At 37.2% G+C, this 21302-nt stretch overlaps 1 protein-coding gene and 1 long non-coding RNA gene across 2 annotated transcripts in view; one reads left to right on the top strand and one right to left on the bottom strand.

The window, feature by feature from the left end:
- Positions 1-21302, bottom strand: part of SYN2 (synapsin II) — a 175147-nt gene that overhangs the window by 88498 nt on the left and 65347 nt on the right. The gene's annotated exons all lie outside the window — the stretch shown is intronic.
- Positions 1-21302, top strand: part of LOC106505675 (uncharacterized) — a 94824-nt gene that overhangs the window by 41991 nt on the left and 31531 nt on the right. The window contains exon 3 of the long non-coding RNA XR_014823843.1: positions 18544-18751. This is a non-coding gene — a long non-coding RNA (uncharacterized LOC106505675). The remainder of the gene's footprint in view (positions 1-18543; positions 18752-21302) is intronic.

Below are 21302 nucleotides of genomic sequence, written 5' to 3'. Positions count from 1 at the left end.
AATGAACACACATAAAACAATGAGATAATAATATATGTCAGTAGATAACTAAGCATCACACTGCACGGCAGAGGCTTCTTAACATAAAATTTCAGAGAGAAAAAGGGTGATTGGGGGTGGAAACGTGAGAAGGCTCTTGAAAAGGTCTATTACAACAATTAGGATATACAGAAAGGATATTGGCAAAGGGGCAGGACACTCAGAAAAAAAAAGATATTGATGTGGAAAATGAAAATAACATGCTCAGGGTCAGTGATGAGAGCAAACTGAATTCAGTAAAAGGTGCCTATTTTTCCCCATATCAAACTATTTTTACTACTAATTTGCCTTGAAACAGTTTAAGTTCCCAGTGGAACAAAAGACAATTTGAGCCCATTAAGATCAACTGTCCAGCAGGCAGAGCCATCATTAAACTGTCGACTCATCTTCCTAGGGAATGGAAATAAGCCCCAGACTCTAACCCATGAGATGAAAACAACTCAGATGCTGGGGTGGGCTTTGAGAATTACATCACACTGTCAAAATGGATCTAATGATGTCAGTCACCTTTTCCTAGCTTGTATCTCTCAGTTGCAGCTACTAACACCAACAAAAGTTGAATATTGGCATGTCCAAAGTTTCCTTGGAGGAGTACTTGTTGTGGCTCAGTAGGTTAAGGACCTGACGTTGTCTCTCTAAGGATGTAGTAGGTTCGATTCCTGGCCTCACTAAGTGGGTTAAGGAGCTCATGTTGCTACAATCTGTGGCATAGGTCACAGATGCAGCTCTGATCCGGTGTTGCTATGGCATAGACCTGCAGGTGCAGCTCTGATTCCATCCCTGGTGTAGGAACTTCCACATAGCACAGGTGTAGCCATAAAAAGAAAAAAAGAAAAAAATTTTTCCTTAGATAAAAGCCCACAGAAACTACCAATACTAGTATATCCAGTATATCTGGGGCTTGGATTAATAGGTTTTAATTCTCCAGAGCCTGTTCAATAAACCAGTCTGACTTCTGACAAGGAAATGTGGTACATGATTTGTTTCACCATTCAGCAGAGTTTCTGGACAAAGACATCATAGAATACTTGAACTGGAAAGAAACATGATGATTACTTTGGTCTTGTTTTTATTTTTAAGACTTTTATTTTTTTATTATAGTTGATTTACAATGTTCTGTCAATTTCTGCTGTATAGCAAAGTGACCCAGTCAACATATGTGTGTGTGTATGTGTATACGTGTGTATATATATATACCCAGTGTGTGTATATATATATATATATATATGTGTGTGTGTGTGTGTGTGTGTATGTGTGTGTGTATATATATATACAAATACCCAGTCAACATATATATATATATATGTTTTTTCTCACATTATCCTCCATCATGCTCCATCACAAGTGACTAGATATAGTTCCCAGTGCTATACAGCAGGATCTCATTGCTTATCCATTCCAAATGAAATAGTTTCCAAACTCCCAATCCATCCCATTCCCTCCCTCTCCCCCTTGGCAACCATAAGTCTGTTCTCCAAGTCCGTGAGTTCGTTTCTTTTCTGTAGATAGATTCATTGTACCATATTTTAGATTCCATATATAAGTGATATCACATGGTATTTTTTCTCTTTCTGACTTACTTCACTTAGTATGAGTCTGTCATTCATCCATGATGCTGCAAACGGCATTATTTTGTTCTTTTTTATGACTAAGAAGTATTATATTGTGTATATGTACCACATCTTCTGAATCCATTCATCTGTTGTTGGACATTTAGGTTGTTTCCGTGTCTTGCCAATCATGAATAGTGCTGCAGTGAACATGAGGTGCATGTGTCTTTTTCAATGAAAGTTGTGCCCAGACATGTGCTCGGGAGTGGGATTGCTGGGTCATATGGTAGCTCTATATTTAGTTTTCTGAGGTACCTCCATACTGCTTTCCACAGTGGTTGTACCAATTTACATCCCACCAACAGTGAAGGAGGGCACCTTTTTCTCCACACCCTCTCCAGCATTTGTTATTTGTTGACTACTTGTTAACAATGGCCATTCTGACTGGTATGAGGTGGTACCTCAATGTAGTTTCAATTTGCATTTCTCTCATAATTAGTGATGTTGACTATTTTTTCATGTGTCTATTGGCCATCTGCATGTCTTCTTTGGAGAAATGTCTATTCAGGTCTTCTGCCCATTTTTCAATTTGGTTGTTGGTTTTTGGCTGTTGAGTTGTATAGTTATTTGTATATTTTAGAGATTAAGCCCTTGTCAGTTGCATCATTTGAAACTATTTTCTCCCATTCTGTAGGTTGTATTTTTGGGGGTTTTTTTGGTTTGTTTGTTTAATGGTTTCCTTTGCTGTGCAAAAACTTTTGTTTGTTTAGGTCCCACTGGTTTATTTTTGTTTTTATCTCTGTTGCCTTGGGGGACTGACTTAAGAAAACATTTGTACAGTTGATATCAGAAAATGTTTTGCCTGTGTTCTCTTCTAGGAGTTTTATGATGTCTTGTCTTATATTTAAGTCTTTAAGCCATTTTGAGTTTATTTTTGTGTATGGTGTCCTAATTTCATTGATTTTTATCAGCTGTCCAGTTTTCCCAACACCATGTGCTGAAGAGACTGTCTTTTTCCCATTTTATATTCTTTTTTTTTTTTTTTTTTGTCTTTTTGCCTTTTCTAAGGCCACTCCTGTGGCATATGGAGATTCCCAGGCTAGGGTTCAAATAGGAGCTGTAGCCGCCAGCCTACACCACAGCCACAGCAATGTCAGATCTGAGCTGCATCTGCAACCTACACCACAGCTCACGGCAATGCCAGCTCCTTAACCCACTGAGAAAGGCCAGGGACTGAACCTGCAACCCCATGGTTCCTAGCTGGATTTGTTAACCACTGCACCATGACGGGAACTCCCCATTTTATATTCTTGCCTCCTTTGTCAAAGACTAATGGACCATCAGTGTCTGGGTTTATTTCTGGGTTCTCTATTCTGTTCCATTGGTTTGTATGTCTGTTTTTGTACTAGTACCACACTGTCTTGATTACTGTAGCTTTGTAACATTGTCTGAAGTCTGGGAGAGTTATGCCTCCTGCTTGGTTTTTGTTCCTCAGGATCGCTTTGGCAATTATGGGTCTTTTATAGTTTCATATACATTTTTGGATTGTTTGTTCTAGTTCTGTAAAAATGTCATGGGTAATTTGATAGGGATTTCATTGAATCTGTAGATTGCTTTGGGTAGCATGGCCATTTTAACAATATTAATTTTTCCAATCCAGGAGCATAGAATATCTCTTACCATTTCTTTGGATCCTCCTTAATTTCCTTGATTAATGTTTTATAGTTCTTAGTATATAAGTCTTTCACCTTCTTATTCAGGTTTATTCCTAGGTATTTAATTTTTTGGAATGCAATTTTAAAAGGTGTTATATTTTCATATTCCTTTTCTAATATTTCATTGTTAATATTGAAATGCAACTGATTTCTGAAAGTTAATCTTGTATCCTGTCACTTGGCTGAATTCATTGATCAGTTCAAGTAGTTTTTGTGCAGAGTTCTTAGGGTTTTCTACATATAGTATCATGTCATCTGCATCGAGTGACAATTTTACCTCTTCTCTTCCACTTTGGATACTTTTATTTCTTTCGTTTGTCTGATTGCTATAGCTAGGACTTCCAATACTATGTTGAAAAAAAGTGGTGAGAGTAGGCATCCTTGTCTTGTTCCAGATTTTGGTGGGAAAGCTTTCAGTTTTTCTTCATTGACTATTATATTGGCTGTAGGTCTGTCGTAAATGGCTTTTATTACGTTAAGGTATGTTCCCTCTAAAACCACTTTGGTAAGAGTTTTTATCATGAATGAATGTCGAATTTTGTCAAATGCTTTTTCTGCATCTATTGAGGTGATCATGTGGTTTTTGACTTTTCTTCTGTTAATGTGGTATATGATGTTGATGGATTTGCATATGTTGGTCTTGTTTCACTCACAAAGACACAGAGGCCCAAAGGGGACAAATGGTAAGTTCAAGGTCCAAGGGATCCTTGAGAATGGCCAACAGACCCTGAAGGAGAGTCACCTAGGGCCCCTGGTAAGAATAGTAATGAGAAGGGGGAGGAGAGGAAAATTATAGAATTACTCTCAGAGCTCCTGCGGTTCTTTGATACTTATCAAGAAATCTAAAAGAGTATTCTGACATCACCTCAAATTCTGGTCCAATAATCCCTTTCCTTATTTCCCCATAAGCTGCTGCCTTATATTTATTTAAGTCAGGCCCTCAAATAAATCAGCTCCTTGCTGACTGCTTCCAATAATAAGCAAGCAGAGATGTTGAGTCATGGCCTCTAAATATAAAAGCTAGACCACTATTAAGTTCCCACTAAGTCTTGAGGTTTCATTATTTTGACAGAAGTAAATATGTACATAAATAATACCCAAAATCCAATTTAAGTTTTTTAAAAGTCTCCCTAAATTAAGTAGAAAATAAGAGCCCTGTGACAAATCAAAAGGTATGGCTTCATGTACCAGTTCTTCTGCTTACATGGGAAGTGATCTCAGATAAGTCACCTTCCCGTGTAGGGTCTAACCTATAAAATAAGGATGATATCACTTGAGCTATGAGGATTACAAAAAAGACCTGAATATGAAAGCCCTTTGAAAGGAGTAACTGTTTCCTCAATAAAAACAACGAAGCAAGGAAAAAAAAAAAAGAATTTATTATGCGCCAAGTGCTATACTCAGTACTTATACATTGTCTTATTTAATTTTCACAGCAACCCTAAAAGAGGGTAGGGATCATCCAACACCATGGAAGTTCAGTGAAGTTAGATATGTTGCCAAGGCCTTATAACACTGAAATGGAACTCAAGTTGTCCTGCTTTTGGTTTTTGCATAGAGACAGATGAGAAAGAAACAGAGAGAGACACAGACACACACACACACACACACACACACAGAAAGAGAGAGACTTTTTTCAGTCTAAAATCTAATTTCGGAGTTCCCATTGTGGTGCAGGGGAAGCGAAACTGACTAGGAACCATGAGGTTGCGGGTTCGATCCCTGGCCTTGCTCAGTGCGTTAAGGATCCGGTGATGCCATGAGCTATGGTGTAGGTCGCAGACACAGCTCGGATCCTGCGTTGCTGTGGCTCTGGCGTAGGCCATTGGCTACAGCTCTGATTAGACCCCTAGCCTGGGAACCTCCATATGCCATGGGCACAGCCCTAGAAAAAGACAAAAGACAAAAAAATAAAAATTAAAAAAAAATAAAACCTAGTCTTTTTCCTGTTACTTCATTCTGTTTCTCAAAAATACTGTTACAATCACACCTCCTCTCCATACCACTCCCCTCAGTTGAAATAATCAAATTTTCCCATACGTGTCAAAGCAAACAGCTTAAGAAACATTAACATTAAAAGTTATCACTTGGCCTATAAACTGTCAAAATATCTCTCAAAGATTAGGGTGAAGCTATCATCTCCTTCTTCTGGCCTCATGCTCCTTAAATTGGAGTGATGTGTCAAAAAGTATGTGTCTCCACAGAATATGCATAGAGATTCTTCCTGCAGTATCAATTTTATACAATGATTTTTGAGGAGAAAGGTGGGAATTTTTTAAAATCTTAATTTTTCTGAGTATATATTGGTAATAAATTCAATATAAAAATATAAACTTAAATGAAAGTCCTCTTCAATGTCTCCTCTGAATATAAACTACTAAATAAAATTAATGTTTGTCATTATTCCAGACTCAACCCTTCTATCTACCAAGATTATGAGGAGAAGATATAGAGGAAGTAAGTTTTGAATTTTCTTTTCCCTAAAAATAATTTAAAACACAATGTTGATACTTGTAAAAACAACCCAGAGATATATTATAGAATACATTTTTTAAATTTTACTTGAGCTTATTCTAATATAACATTTAAAATATAAATCTACCACTCAACTTGAGATAAACTATTTAGTGCTATACCATTCCTCTCTCCGACAAACCTTTAGGGTTAATCTTTCTCTGTCAGTTGGGATATCTCTGGAGAAAAAGTTAGAAAAGCCAGCCTGTCAGGGGCACAATAAGATAAAACACCATGACTTCAATTAGGCCAAGGTACAATTGGAAGAAAAGCTGTATTTTCAGGCTCTTGGTCAGGAATATCCTGCCATTGCTGCTGTCATCCCAGATGACCTTCTATCCAGGGGCTTCCAGCTCTATTCCCTTACTTCTGAGTCACTAAGTCACAATTACTAAAACTTGAAAGTCAGTCCAACTCTCTTATTTTACAACTGAAGCTACTGAGGCACAGAGAAGGAAACTTAGTAGCTCAAGGACTTATTGGTAATGATGTACAGGACTTAAACTTGAGTCTTCAGATTCTCAATTCGGTGTTCTTTCTGCTGCATTGTGTTATCCCTCTTCTTGAGTACTCTAATTCACATGAACTCACTGTTTGTAGTTAATGTTGCCAGGGGATCTTGGGTCTCTCCTGTTTCATTTACATGGCTTAAAGTCTACCCCAAGAGTTCCCATTGAGGCTCAGTGGGTTAAGAACCCAACTACTATACATGAGGATGCAGGTTCAATCCATGGCCCCACTCAGTAGGTTAAGAATCCAGGGTTGCTGCAAGCACAGGTTGCAGATGCAACGCAGATCCTACAATGCTGTAGCTATGGCATAGGTCAGCAGCTACAGCCCCTATTTGACCCCAAGCCTGGGACCTTCCATATGCTACAGGTGCAACAGACAGAAAGGAAGAAGGGAAGGAAGGAAGGGAGAGAAAGAATAAAAGTCTACCCTAAATCTGGCAAGTCCTGCCTGGCTATTCAGAAATAAGCTAGAGTTTCCTGGTGGTCCTTTATAAATAACAACACATTTGCAGTATAAGCTTTCTGAAGGCCACAGCTAGAGACTTTCTTTCTTCATCAGCTTTGGGTATAGATCACTTAAGGAGCTGTTAATTTTATAACCCATAAGGACCAAAAGGAAAAAAAAAAGTTCAGAATTAAATTTGCTGGTGCCAATGATATGTGTCCCCTGAACATATATGTCTGAAGGCCAAGTCAGACATCTAAGCAGAAATTTTCTTTAAATGCAATTAGTCTATTTCTTGGTAATCATAGCCTATAGTTCTTGTTACACTCTTCAATCTAACTACCTCACACTAAAGATAAAACTAAGTACCAAAAGTGACTGCCCAGAATTAGAGCTTGTCAGGAACAAAGGCAAGACTCAACTGTCTTGAATCTAGCCCAGGATCTCCCCACTGTTCTGTACTCATCTTCAGATAACAGGCAACTTTTGCACCCTCTACCACTCCCCACCTAATTTCTCCTAATTCCTCCTAGACACCTAATGCCTTTAGGTTTCCAACATGCTGCTATAACACAATTCACCCAGGATTGCTCTAAAATCTATTATTCCTTCTAGATTCTCATCTAATTCCCTATCCAGAAGGAAAGAAACTGATCAACTATTTTGCATATGTATTTAATAGATTACACTTTCCAGAGGCATCAGAGAGTACAACAGAATACCTTAACAAAGAGAATAAAACTCTCTAAAATTCTGAAAGACCCCTCAGAGGATAATGGAGTAGTGTGAATGACACCAAGAGATTTAATTCAGAAAATGAGAAAACATTAGATACTATGGGGAAGTAGGATTGACCTTAAATTATAAATAAATAATATTCAAAATGATCCAATGGATTATCTCAAGTGGCAGAAATAAACTGCTGATCAAGGAGAGTTTTAATTAAAACCTGATGACTATCCAATAGGTATGCATAAATGGGATTTCTTTTGAATTACATCAATGAGGAGAGACATGTCTGGACAAAGCACTGTCCCAGCACTCTCCTCTTCTCCCTTCAATTCATGAAAAACATTACATGGCCTTTATAGATTTCTTGCCCCCTAGCTTTGGTCATTTTCTACTCAGTAGAGTATTGGCAACATATGGGGGTAAAATTTAGATGTCGTGGTAATTCTGCTAGTAGATGGAGGGGTTAGGTTTTCCTCAACCCCAATGGGCAGGCTTCTGTTTCCAGATAGATTAAAACTCGCAGATGGGTGGGCTCTGCACCATCCTCACCAGAGCCCGCTGGGTGGAGTAGATGATGAAGGACCATCTTCAGTGGAAGCAGCAGTCATATATAGGCTCGCTATGCTCAGGGAGAGTCATGGCAGTCCACAGAAACAGAAGTTATAGGGACATAGAAGCTTCAGAAAAATTCAAGCACTTACAGTAATTTGAGTGTTTTTTTTAAATTTGAAGGCTTTCTAAGTTTAAAGGAGAATTAAGGGGAAAAAATAAACATTCCTATTGTGCTTAGCTCTCCCCTTGAGTTTTCCCACTCCTCACTGCCCCAGTTCCACCAACCTGGGGTAAGATGCTAAACTCAAATTTAATTTGCAAGATTCATTGTCACTAATGCTAAGAATGGTGAGACTTAAGTCACAGGCATTCTAGGTAAAAATGGAGATTTGTCCAAAGACACTATTAAGAAAAACAGGAATGTTTAGACATTATATGTAAGTAGATTTTTACCTCAATATCATCAAGACTTTTTAACGATCAAAGTAATCCAACAGACTCTTAAGGTGGCAGAGATATGAGAACCAGGCAGAACCTTTGAGATCAAAAAGTTCAAGTTCTTTATAAAAATTATGGAGACAAGTCAAGTGCAATAGGACTAAGTCAGTCAAAAAAAGTCTGATTTCTTTTTTTTTTTTTTCTCTCTCTCTCTTTTGGCCACAGCCACAGCATACAGAAGTTCCCCGGTCAGGGATCCAACCCATGCCACTGCAGTGACAATGCCCATTCTTAACCCACAAGAGAACTCCCAGGTCTTCTGATTTCTAATCCAGTACCATTCCCCAGTGTACTAAAGGACTAGCACATGGACAAAGAACCTACAAAATAACATATACTATGAGACTATAAAAGTCCCAGAGAACTGACAAGCTTTAGCACAGCAAAGGAAAAACAAACAAACAAACAAAAAAAGACAACCTACAGAATGGGAGAAAATAGTTTCAAATGATGCAACTGACAAGGGCTTAATCTCTAAAATATACAAAAACTTATGCAACTCAATAGTAAAAAAAAACCCCAACAACCCAACTGAAAAATGGGCAAAAGACATGAATAGGCATTTCTCTGAAGAAGATATGCAGATGGCCAACAATCACATGAAAAAATGCTCAACATCCCTGATTATTAGAGAAATGCAAATCAAAACTACCATGAGATACCATCTCACACCAGTCAGAATGGCCATCATTAATAAGACCACAAATAACAAATGCTGGAGAGGGTGTAGAGAAAACAAAATCCTCCTTCACTGCTGGTGGAAATGAAAATTAGTCCAACCACTATGGAAAACAGTATGGAGGTACCTCAGAAAACTAAATATAGAGCGACCATATGAGCCAGCAATCCCACTCTTAGGCACATATCCGGACAAAACTTTCATTGAAAAAGACACATGCACCCCATGTTCACTGCAGCACTATTCACGATAGCCAAGACATGGAAACAACTTAAGTGTCCATTGACAGATGAATGGAATAAGAAGATGTGGTATATATACACAATGGAATACTGCTCAGCCATAAAAAGAACAAAATAATGCCATTTGAAGAAACATGGATGGAACTAGAGACTCTCATACTAAGTGAAGAAAGTCAGAAAGAGAAAGACATTTTTACCATATGATATCACTTATATCTAGAATCTAATATATAGCACAAATGAACCTTTCCACAGAAAAGAAACTCATGGACTTGGAAAACAGACTCATGGTTGCCAAGGGGGAGGGAGAGGGGAATGGGATGAACTGGGAATCTGGGGTTAATAGATGCAAACTATTACCTTTGGAATGGATAAACAATGAGATTCTGTTGTATAGCACTGGGAACTAAATCTAGTCACTTGCGATGGAGCATGATGAAGGATAATATGAGAAAAGGAATATACTGTATATGTGTGACTGGGTCACTTTTCTATACAGTAGAATATCGACAGAACACTGTTAACCAACTATCATAGAAAAAGTAAAAATCATTATTAAAAAAAAATCCCAGAGATGGATAGCAGCAATGGATATATCTCTTCTAAAATGTCTTATACAGGTTTTTATCTAATTTATTTATAAATATCTTTCATTAACAAGTAACATTTATCTCCTAAGTTAGCCTATTTCACCTTGCGAAAGCACTTTTTAAGTCTTTCTAATACCATACAGAAAAGAGGTACCAGAGCAGACTCAAGAATGCTATCCTTAGAAATGCCTGCTTGCAAGGTTGGCCCTTGGCTGGCATCTAGGAATTTGGATTTTAGGAAGTATCAACATTCTCATTACTCATAAGAATGGCTTATTGTGCCTAGACTGTTCGTACAAACAATGTGGTTTATGCTGAACAGCTGCTTTCCTCCTAGGAGCCTAGAACATGTATGTGTGTAAGTGACCAACCCCAGTAAAAACTTTGGGCACTAAGTCTCTAATAAGCGACCTTTGTAGGTAACATTTCACACTTGTCACAGAACGTGCTGGAGGAATTAAATATATCCTGTGTGACTCCACCAAAGAGGACACTTGGAAGCTTGCATATAGTTTCCTCCAGACTTCATCTCATGTACCTTTTCCCTTCAGTGATACTGCTTTGTCTCCTTCTGCTATAATAAATCTTAGCTGTAAGTATGACTTCATGCTGAGGCCTGGGAATCTTACCTCCTATCAAACCTGGGGGTGGTCTTGGGAACCCCTGACACATATACTGAGCCTAATTCCTATTCCTTAGTTTCTTCCCATTGATCATTCAGTTCTACACCTTAGAACAAATGCTGAAGTTAATGACAAACCAGTAAGTATACAAAGAAAGAACAGTGTGAGCTATAGGAAATCTCACTGCAGGAAGTAATACTTGACTTGGGCCTTGAAGAAATAGTCATAAAGAAGGATGAAAAAAATTACAATTCAATCCATGTAGATAGGCAAGCACTTTGAAATTAGAAAAAGCTAGTGATTGGTGGGGGAGGGGCATACATGGTGGCAGAAGGATGGGTCAGATGGCTACCGTGAAAAATACATCTCAGATTCTAATTCTCTAACTTGCAAGGACTGTTAGAAACCATCAATTCAATCACAGAATTTTGCTAACTCAGAAATGTGCAAAACACATTCTTTGGGTCTATTACAAAGGACTGATCACTAAATTGTCTTCTCAAGTATTCTTTCAGTACATTTGCTATTTACATTGGTAACAAAAGAGGTAAATTAAGGGAAGGAGCTAAAAGCTCAATATCTAAAAGAACAATTTGATAATAGGCACAAAAACAAAAACTGCCAAAAAGGCAAATCATCTTTCAGCTATGCTTTTACTGTACAAATGCAAAATATTTAGAACAATAGCCCATTCCTTCAGAAACCAACAGAAGGTAATATTACATATTCCATTTTCCTTTCAAGTTGTTCTTTTTGTGATTTGATATTATGGACACACTTATAACATTAACATTGTATTAGAAAAGACAATCTGTGTGCCTAAATAAAAGGCAGCTTTTCACGTGTTTATTCAATGAGCATTCACCAAGCATTTATATGCCAAGTACTACCAGACTAACAGGCAGATTAACCTTTGAATAAACTTTGTGGTTTGCTGTCTAAAAATGCTCTAAAATCCAGATGTGATAAATCTTCTCATCAGTAAAAATAAACTAACAGCAGATGCTATTTGCTTTTTTTCATACTATTTAACAATTTAATTATCTTTCCCCTAAACTATAAGTCTTCAAATTCTTAAACTTGAATATGTTTCTTCTACCACAATTAGGACAGCAAGTACCCTAAAACATTTTATGTGGTTTTGTTTGTTTGTTTTTGTTTTTGTTTTTTGCTTTTTAGGACCACACCCAAAGCATATGGAGGTTCTCAGGCTAGGGGTCCAACTGGAGCTACAGCTGCTGGCCTACGCCACAGCCACAGCAATGCCAGATCCAAGCCGCATCTGCAACCTACACCACAGCTCATGGCAATGCCAGATCCTTAACCCCCTGAGCAAGGCCAGGAATCGAACCCTCAGTCTCATAGTTACTAGCTGAATTCGTTTCCACTGCACCACGTCGGGAACTCCCCCAATTTTTTTGAAACCTGTAGCCAGGCACGGAGGTTATTCTTATATGAATTTTCCTGAGAGTGAATTTATCTTTCCCTGGGCTGTAAGAATGATGCCAGTTTGTGTCCAGAGCAATGTAACTGGAAGTCCCAGGACTTTGTAATGACATAGATATAGGTTCAAAATACAGCTCTACAGTACGAAGGAACCATGTGCTACTAGACAAGTTACCAAACCTTTCTTAGCCTTGTCAGGAAATAATACTTACCCAAAAGGACTGTTGTGATGATTAATCAATACAGGTAAAACACTTGGCATAGTGTCTGGCACCTACTAATGATTGCTTAAAAAGCTAACTATTATTAGCATTATTCCCTTGAAATTATTTTTTTTCTTCAGTCTCACTTCTCATGGTGATCATACCTATCATAATAAAAAATTGGTACACAGGGTGTGATAAAAATATTTCTTTTTTTAATTTATTTTCCCACTGTACAGCAAGGGGATCAAGTTATCCTTACATGTATACATTACAATTACATTTTTTTCCCCACCCGTTGTTCTGTTGCAACATGAGTATCTAGACAAAGTTCTCAATGCTACTCAGCAGGATCTCCTTGTAAATCTATTCTAAGTTGTGTCTGATAAGCCCAAGCTCCCGATCCCTCCCACTCCCTCCTCCTCCCATCAGGCAGCCACAAGTCTTTTCTCCAAGTCCATGATTTTCTTTTCTGAGGAGATGTTCATTTGTGCTGGATATTAGACTCCAGTTATAAGTGATATCATATGGTATTTGTCTTTGTATTTCTGGCTCATTTCACTCAGTATGAGAGTCTCTAGTTCCATCCATGTTGCTGCAAATGGCATTATGTCATTCTTTTTTATGGCTGAGTAGTATTCCATTGTGTATATATACCACTTCTTCCGAATCCAATCATCTGTTGATGGACATTTGGGTTGATTCCATGTCCTGGCTATTGTGAATAGTGCTGCAATGAACATGCGGGTGCACGTGTCTCTTTTAAGTAGAGTTTTGTCCGGATAGATGCCCAAGAGTGGGATTGTGGGGTCATATGGAAGTTCTATGTATAGATTTCTAAGGTATCTCCAAACTGTTCCCCATAGTGGCTGTACCAGTTTACATTCCCACCAGCAGTGCAGGAGGGTTCCTTTTTCTCCACAGCCCCTCCAGCACTTGTTATTACTTCTAGGTTCAGAAGCAATAAGAGAAATATGTTTTGCATGTCCTAACACTGGATCTTGTCTAATCTTTTCATGGCTCATGGGACAAGGAGACTATATGAAATCAGTACTGAGAGAATTCAAGAACTACGGTAACACAAGGACACTTAGTCCAGGGTCTTATCACTTCACACTGAAAGTACTTCATTAGCCTCCTTAATGGCCTGCTTTTTCTTGCCTTGAAAGGCAGCATAGCATAATGAGAAAAGTATGAACTTTGGAGTGAGTTAGACATGTATTCTAGTCCTTGCTCTACAACTAATTAGTTATGTGAGCTTGAGCTTGTTACTCCACATTTCTGTACCTCAATATTCCCATCTATAAAATGGTGATAATATTACCTACTTTACAGGATTGTTGTGAGGATTAAACAAATAATTACATGTCCTAAAGCATTTAGAAGAGTGTGTAGCAAATAGTAACTACTCAAGGAACATTGGCTAGTAATATTACCAGCTGTATGCTCTTTAAAGACAGTAACTGACTAACCTATTTTAGAAATTTCAAATGTGGCCTGGTATTGCAAATAAAATGCCATTTTTATTAAATGAATATGTTTTAAAATTATTTATGTACTCCTAATGAGATTTAAGAATTGGAAAGTATCTCTTCAAGTTACTGGCCAAATATAAGAGGAAATACTGTGTTAGTAATTCTTAGTATAGGAAATTGTTATCAAGGGAAAGAGAAAGAAAAGAGTATCTTTTCAAATAATGACCCAGAAGATTTTTTTTGAACAGCCACACCTGTGACATATGAAAGTTCCTGGGCCAGGAGTCAAATCAGAGCTGCAGCTGCAGGCCTACCTCTCCAAGCCACATCAGCAACCTACCCCACAGCTTGCAGCATCGCTGGATCCTTAACCCACTGAGTAACGCCAGGGATCAAACCCACATCCTCACAGACACTATGTCGGGTTCTTAACCCACTGAGCTACAATGGGAACCCCTCATTTATAATTTAAAGAAAACTGCAAGGCTAAGAAGAAAAAGAAACTCAGCAGCATCTACAGATAAATGTGGACTGGAGGATATTTCACTCTTCTCCTATAATGGCAGCGCATCCTTTCGTTATAAGCCTTTACCTGTGTTAGGCAGTTTAAAAATCCACAGATCACATCAATTGTACTCCAAGCAATTTTTTCTCAAATAGAATAATAAATTTTCATTATATTATCTAAGCATGTAATGTAAAAGTTTTTTCCTTTGACTTCCACTCTACTTCTTTGAAGATGATGAAGCTCTGTGTTGGGAAAACAACCTGTGTGACAACCCTAGGATAATTCAGAAATTGAATGATGCATAGAAAGCCACTGAACTAAAAATACGACCTGTTTTTTTTTTGTTTGTTTGTTTGTTTGTTTGTTTTTACTCTGAGCTCATCAGCAGTGTCAATAAGAATTAGGGCAAAATACCTCATCAGTCTAGGCCTGAGTTTCCTCAAATTTAACTTGATTCTCTTGTATGTTCCTGGTCCAATCAACAGAGTAGAGGGGATAAAAAGGTTCTCAGATAAAGGAGAGCATCATGAGCCAGACAAACACCTCAAATTTTTCTACTATAGGCAAGTTAGAAATACTTTTATTATTAAACCTTCAGGGCAAGAACTTTGTTTTCTTCCAGGTCACATAGTGTGACCAAAGTGGGCTGAGCAAGGGAAATGTAACATGTTTAAAAGCAAAGTAAAGGTAAGGTAATGTAATATAAATACATTAAAGGTACAAATTTCCACATATAAGATAAATAAGTCATGAGGATGTAATGTACAATATGATGACTATAGTTAATAATACTGTATTGCATATGTGAAAATACTAAGAGTAGATCTTAAAGGTTCTTATCACAAGAGAAAAATGTTTGTTACTATGTAGGGTGATGGATGTTAACTAGACTTCTTATGGTGATAATTTTGCAATATATACAAATATCCAATAATTATTTGTACAGTTAAAACTAATAAAATGTTATGTCAAGTATACCTCAGTAAAAAATAATTATTTTAAAAATGCAAATTATTTACATAATTAACTTAAACCTAGTGTGATTCTCTCACATATAGTGAGCTAGAAGAGATGAATCCAGTTTTAAAACTTAGACTCCGAGCATTAAGCAACTCACAGCATTGTCTTACCCAACTACCCACCCTCATTCCAATACGCACTAACTATATTCCAACCTACTGTACTGCTTATGTTCCCCAAATATGTTGTGCATTTTCATGCCCCCCATACTATGCACATGCTCTACTTACTCATTCGACAAATATTACCTGAGCATCCAAACATTATTCTAAGCACTACACAAGCCCTTAGAGAGTTTATAAGCTAGAAGAATAAACAAGTAAACAAATAAATAATTGTTAATACTGATAAGCACTATAAAGGAAACGGCCTTGCCAAGCAGAGATGGTATGAGGTTACTTATGGAAGATAGAAAGGATGAGAAAGTCAGGACTAGACGATGGCTTAACAAAGTAAGGAGAAAGTCAGAACAGTGCTTTTCTTCTTATCTCACTGGTGCTTTTTCAATTCCTTTTTCTCCTCCCTTCCTTCACCCAGCTCCTAAATATTAGCACCCTAGTGACCTGGTCCTGAATATGAAAGTATATTCAGAAAAGTCTTACTCCTAGTCCTGTCCTATGCCCCCTGTTCTCCAAAAGCCACATCTCCTATAGCTAACAATTTTTATTATTTTTCATTTATTCTTCCTATGTTTCTTTTTGTAAAATATAAATAAATGAATAGATATTCATACTTCTTTAAACAAAGTAAGGTATAAAATAGCATATAGTATATACTATTTTATACCTTACTTATTATGTGTGGGAGATAAGTCCTCATTTCTTTTTATGGTTGTATAGCATACCATTGAGTAGATGAATCATAATAATGGACATCTGGGATTTTTTTTCAATTTGTCACTATCACAAATAATATGGACTTGGATGCTGATGCCTAACCTAGAGCCAGAAATGAAGTGTTAGGCCTACACAAGGCAAACAGTGGAACTAAGACTCTTTTTTTTTTTTTTTTTTTTTTGTCTTTTTGCCTTTTCTAGGGCCACTCCCAGAGCATATGGAGGTTCCCAGGCTAGGGATCTAATTGGAGCTGTAGCCACCAGCTTATACCAGAGCCACAGCAACTCGGGATCTGAGCTCACAGCAATGCCAGATCCTTAACCCACTGAGCAAGGCCAGGGATCAAACCCGCAACCTCATGGTTCCTAGTTGGATTCGTTAACCACTGAGCCACAAAGGGAACTCCTAAAACTCTTATATAAAGCTTGCACATAGAATAATAATAACAATAATGACTAATTTGAATATAAAAGCCAGTGAAATATAAAAACTAGATAACGAGAACATATAAAATGGAAGAGAGTAGTGAGATTAAGATTGAGGAACTGTTCTAGAGAAGAATAGGGACGTTTACTGAATTCAGACTTTAAGTCAACTGAAAATTTAAAACGTTAAGAGTACTAACTAAAGGAATACAAACAGAATATATAACTTTCAAACAAATAGAGAAAAGCAGGCAGAAAAAAACTTACAGTCTGATAGGAGGCAGAAAAGAAAAAGAAAATAATGAATAGTAAAAGTAGGGTAGTGAGCATAATACAAACAATAGAAGTTAATCCAACATATCTATAATTATAATAAATGTAAATTTTCAAAAATTATCAAATTTATTTTTTAAAAATCCATTTATATACTATTTGTAAGAGATATACCTAAATATATATAAACTTGGGTAGGCTGAAAGTAAAGGAATGGAAAAGATATATCAGACCAAATATCACAGAAAACTATACGTCAGGAAAAATGGAACTAAAGGCGAAAGGCAATGATGGAGGAATAAAGACGCTCATTATATGTAGTTAATAGTAGTAATCTAGCAAGAAGATATAACTACTTGGAAACATGTTTGGCCCAAATTGACACCTATGAAGCAAGCTGATGAAACTGCAAGGAGAAACTGAGAAATTTACAATTGAAGTGGTAGATTTTACGAAACATCTCTAGGTAACTGATAAATCAAAAAGAAAAGAATTAAGTCCATAAATATTTGTATAATAATTAGTAATCTTGATCCAAGAAGTGGCTTAGATACTAAGAATTAAAGAACACATATTCTTCTTCAGCACATATGGAACCATTTGTAAAAACTGATTATCAAAGGCTTTAAGCTTCAACAAACTTCAGAGTTTCAATGCCTGATTCCAATGCACTACATTAGAAATCAATAACAAAAAAAACATATATTTTTAATATTCTATCTTTGGTTAAAGATGAAAAAATGATTACAAATATCTGTTACCTCCAGAATGTCCATCAACAGATGAATGGATTAAGAAGATGTGGTTTATGGAGTTACCATTGTGATGGAGAGGAAACAAATCCCACTATGAACCATGAGGCTTCGGGTTCGATCCTTGGCCTAACTCTGTGAGTTAAGCATCCAGCATTGCCATGAGCTGTGGTGTAGGTCACAGATGCAGCTCATATCTGGCATTGCTGTGGCTGTGGCTGTGGCATAGGCTGGCAGCTACAGCTCTGATTAGACCCCTAGCCTGGGAACTGCCATATGCTGTGGGTGTGGCCCTGAAAAGACAAAAGACAAAAAAAAAAAAAAGAAGAAGAAGAAGAAGTGGTATATATACACAATGGAATACTACTCAGCCATAAAAAAGAACAAAATAATGCCATTTGCAGCAACATGGATGGATCTAGAGACTCTCATACTAAGTGAAGCAAGTCAGGAAGAGAAAGACATTTTTACTGTATGATATCACTTATATCTGGAATCTAATATATAGCACAAATGAACCTTTCCATAGAAAAGAAACTTACGGACATGGAGAACAGACTTGTGGTTGCCAAGGGGGAGAGGGAGGGAGTGGGATGGACTGGGAATCTGGGGTTAATAGATGCCAACCATTGCATTTGGAGTGGATAAGCAATAAGATCCTTCTGTATAGCACAGGGAACTATATCTAGTCACTTGTGATGGAGCATGATGGAGGATAATGTGAGAAAAAGAATGTTTGTGTATATATACATATACATATGTTTATGTGTGACTGAGTCAATTTTCTGTACAGTAGAAAATTGAAAAAACACTGTAAACCAACTGTAATGGAAAAATAAAAATCATTTTAAAAAGGCAGAAATCCATCTATAATAAATGTAAAAGGTTGCTATATTTTTTGTTTTCCTTTAAAGATATAAACACACAAGGAAAGAGGACAGATGAAGGAATAAGAGCCACAAAATTGTGGACAGTGGAAACTGAAAGAAGTGGTAACTGACAGCAGACTTGAAAATGAAAGCTGAATCCTAAGCCAATAGTGGGGAAGGCAAAAAAGTAACCCGGTTTATACCATGGAATCCCCAAAAGCTCCAGGTCTCTGGGCTGTAAGTGGCATTACAGGTAAAAGTAAGCAGATCAATTAAGTGTTAAGAAGTAGTTAGGTCTCTATATCCTCTACTACTATACTTAGTTTGGTAAAAAAAATTCCCTGACCCTTCTTAATACAAAAAGAAAGCAGAATTAATTCTCTGGAGAGTTAAAAACAGGGTTTTTGGCCTGGGACCGTTTGAGGGTAGGGATACTTAACTAAAAACAAAGTAGACTGGAGTTCCCCTGGTGGCTCAGTTGTTAATGAACCTGCTTGGGATCCATGAGGATTCGGGTTCCGATGCCTGGCCTTGCTCAGTGGGTTAAGGATCTGGCATTGCTGTGAGCTGTGGTGTAGGTCACAAATGCAGCTTGGATCCCGAATTGCCGGGGCTGTGGTATATAGGCTGGCAGCTGTAGCTCTGGTTCAACCCCTAGCCTGGAAAACTCCATATGCCATGGGTGCAGCTCTAAAAAGAAAAAAAGGGGGGGGGGTAGATTAAGGGAAAGATTACTTTCTAACTGCTGAAAAATCCCTGACCATGCCATGCTGAAATTCCAGAACTCTGGAAGGCATAACTATACCCTCCCAGGAAGAGGAGTGAGCGTCTTCTGAACGGTTAAAAAAAAAAAAAATTAAGATACTGACATCTTGATCAGGTCCAGCTGGATCACCTTACAGAAAGGCTAATACTAAATAGGCTCCATCCAAACACAAAGCTTTCAGTCAGGTTTAGTGCCCTATCTTTAGACCTGAGCAGATACTTGAGAATAAAATACATTTTAGTGGACACTATGACATGAAATACAGAGATCAAACCTACAAATAGATCAAAAAGCAACATAGAGAAAGAGAGACTATATAGGCAAGTGAAGCTTTAAAGGCTATCAATATTCTCAGGAAAATAACAGAACCATGATATAAAAGCAGGATTAAAAGGGAATAATTGGGGGGGGGGAGAGTTCTTACAAGTTAAAAACATATAGGAGAAGCTCAGAAATAAATCTTAACATTTACAATACATTGATTCTTGACAAGTGTGACAAGATGAATCAACAGAGAGAAAAGGATATTTTCAAGAAATGGGCCTAGGACAACTGTATATCCATTCATGTACAGAAAAATGAATTTGGGTGTTCCCACTGTGGCTCAGTGGTTAACAAACCCGGCTAAGAACCGTGAGGGTGAGGGTTCGACCCCTGGCCTCGCTCAGTGGGTTAAGGATCTGGCATTGCCATGAGCTGTGGTGTAGTTTGCAGGAGCGGCTTGGATCTCGCGTTGTTGTGGTTGTGGCGTGGGCTGGAGGCTACAGTTTCAATTAGACCCCTAGCCTGGGAACCTCCATATGCCATGGGTGCAGCCCTAGAAAAGGCAAAAAAAGAGAGAAAGAAAGAGAGAAAGAAAGAAAGAAAGAGAGAGAGAGAGAGAGAAAGAAAGAAAGAAAGAAAGAAAGAAAGAAAGAAAGAAAGAAAGAAAGAAAGAAAGAAAGAGAAAGAAAGAAAGAAAGAAAGAAAGAAAGAAAGAAAGAAAGAAAGAAAGAAAGAAAGAAAGAAAGAAAGAAAGAAAGAAAGAAAGAAAAAGAAAAAGTAATTTGGACAACTACTTCATATTCTATGCAGAAATTAACTCAAAATGGATCAAAGGCCTAAATGTCACAGCTAAACCTATAGAACTCTGAGAAGAAAACAGCCATAAATCTTTGGGTTAAACAAGAGTCTCTTAGATATGACCTCAAAAGCACAATCAACAAAGGAAAAAATTAATATATTGAACTTTATTAAAAGCAAAGAAGTCATGCTTCCAAAGACACTATCAATAAAGTGAGAAGACTACTCACAGGAGAGAAAATAATTGAAAATCATATTTCTGATAGAAGTATAACATCCAAAATAAGTAAGGAAATCTTTCAACTCACTAAGACAAAAGACAGAGCAATTCTACTCATATGCATATACAAGAGAAATCAAATGTATATTCACACAAAAATGTATACATGACTGTTCACAGCAGCATTATTTATGGGAGCCAAAACCCAAATGTCCACCAACTGATGAAATTTCCATCAACTGGGAATACAATTTGTCAGTTCCTCAAAAGGTTAAACATAGAGTTATCATATGAGCCAGAACAGGCAAATAATGGAGAAACAGAAAGTAGATTAATGATACCTATGGCTGAGAAGGTGAGGGGAGACAGGGTGATTGACTATGACCAAAGAGTTCTTTAGGGGGCAATGAAAATATTCTAAGATTAATTGTAGTGCTGGTTGAACAACATACAATTAAAACATACAATTTAAACGAGTTTTTTTAAAAGAGAACAAAAATATTGTTTTAAAAAAATCTCAATAGGAAGATTGTAAGAAAAACTGAGAAACTCTTCCAAAAATACACTTTGCAGAGATGGAAAACAGAAGAAAAAAATTAAGAAAATTAGCTGATTGGTTCAGAAAGTTCAACATCCAAGTAACAATAGATCCAGAGAGATCAGAAAAACATGAGTAAGAAATGAACAATAAAAGAATTTAAGAATATGTCACAGAATTGAATGACTTGTTTTCCAGATGAAAGGGTGCCAGAGCAA

This window comes from Sus scrofa, chromosome 13 (assembly GCF_054392235.1).
Source record: "Sus scrofa isolate SSC_HxYL_T2T_F1_AM1 chromosome 13, Sscrofa_HxYL_maternal_Yorkshire_Landrace_v2.0, whole genome shotgun sequence".
NCBI lineage: Eukaryota > Metazoa > Chordata > Mammalia > Artiodactyla > Suidae > Sus > Sus scrofa.
This window is presented reverse-complemented; position numbering and strand designations above follow the sequence as displayed.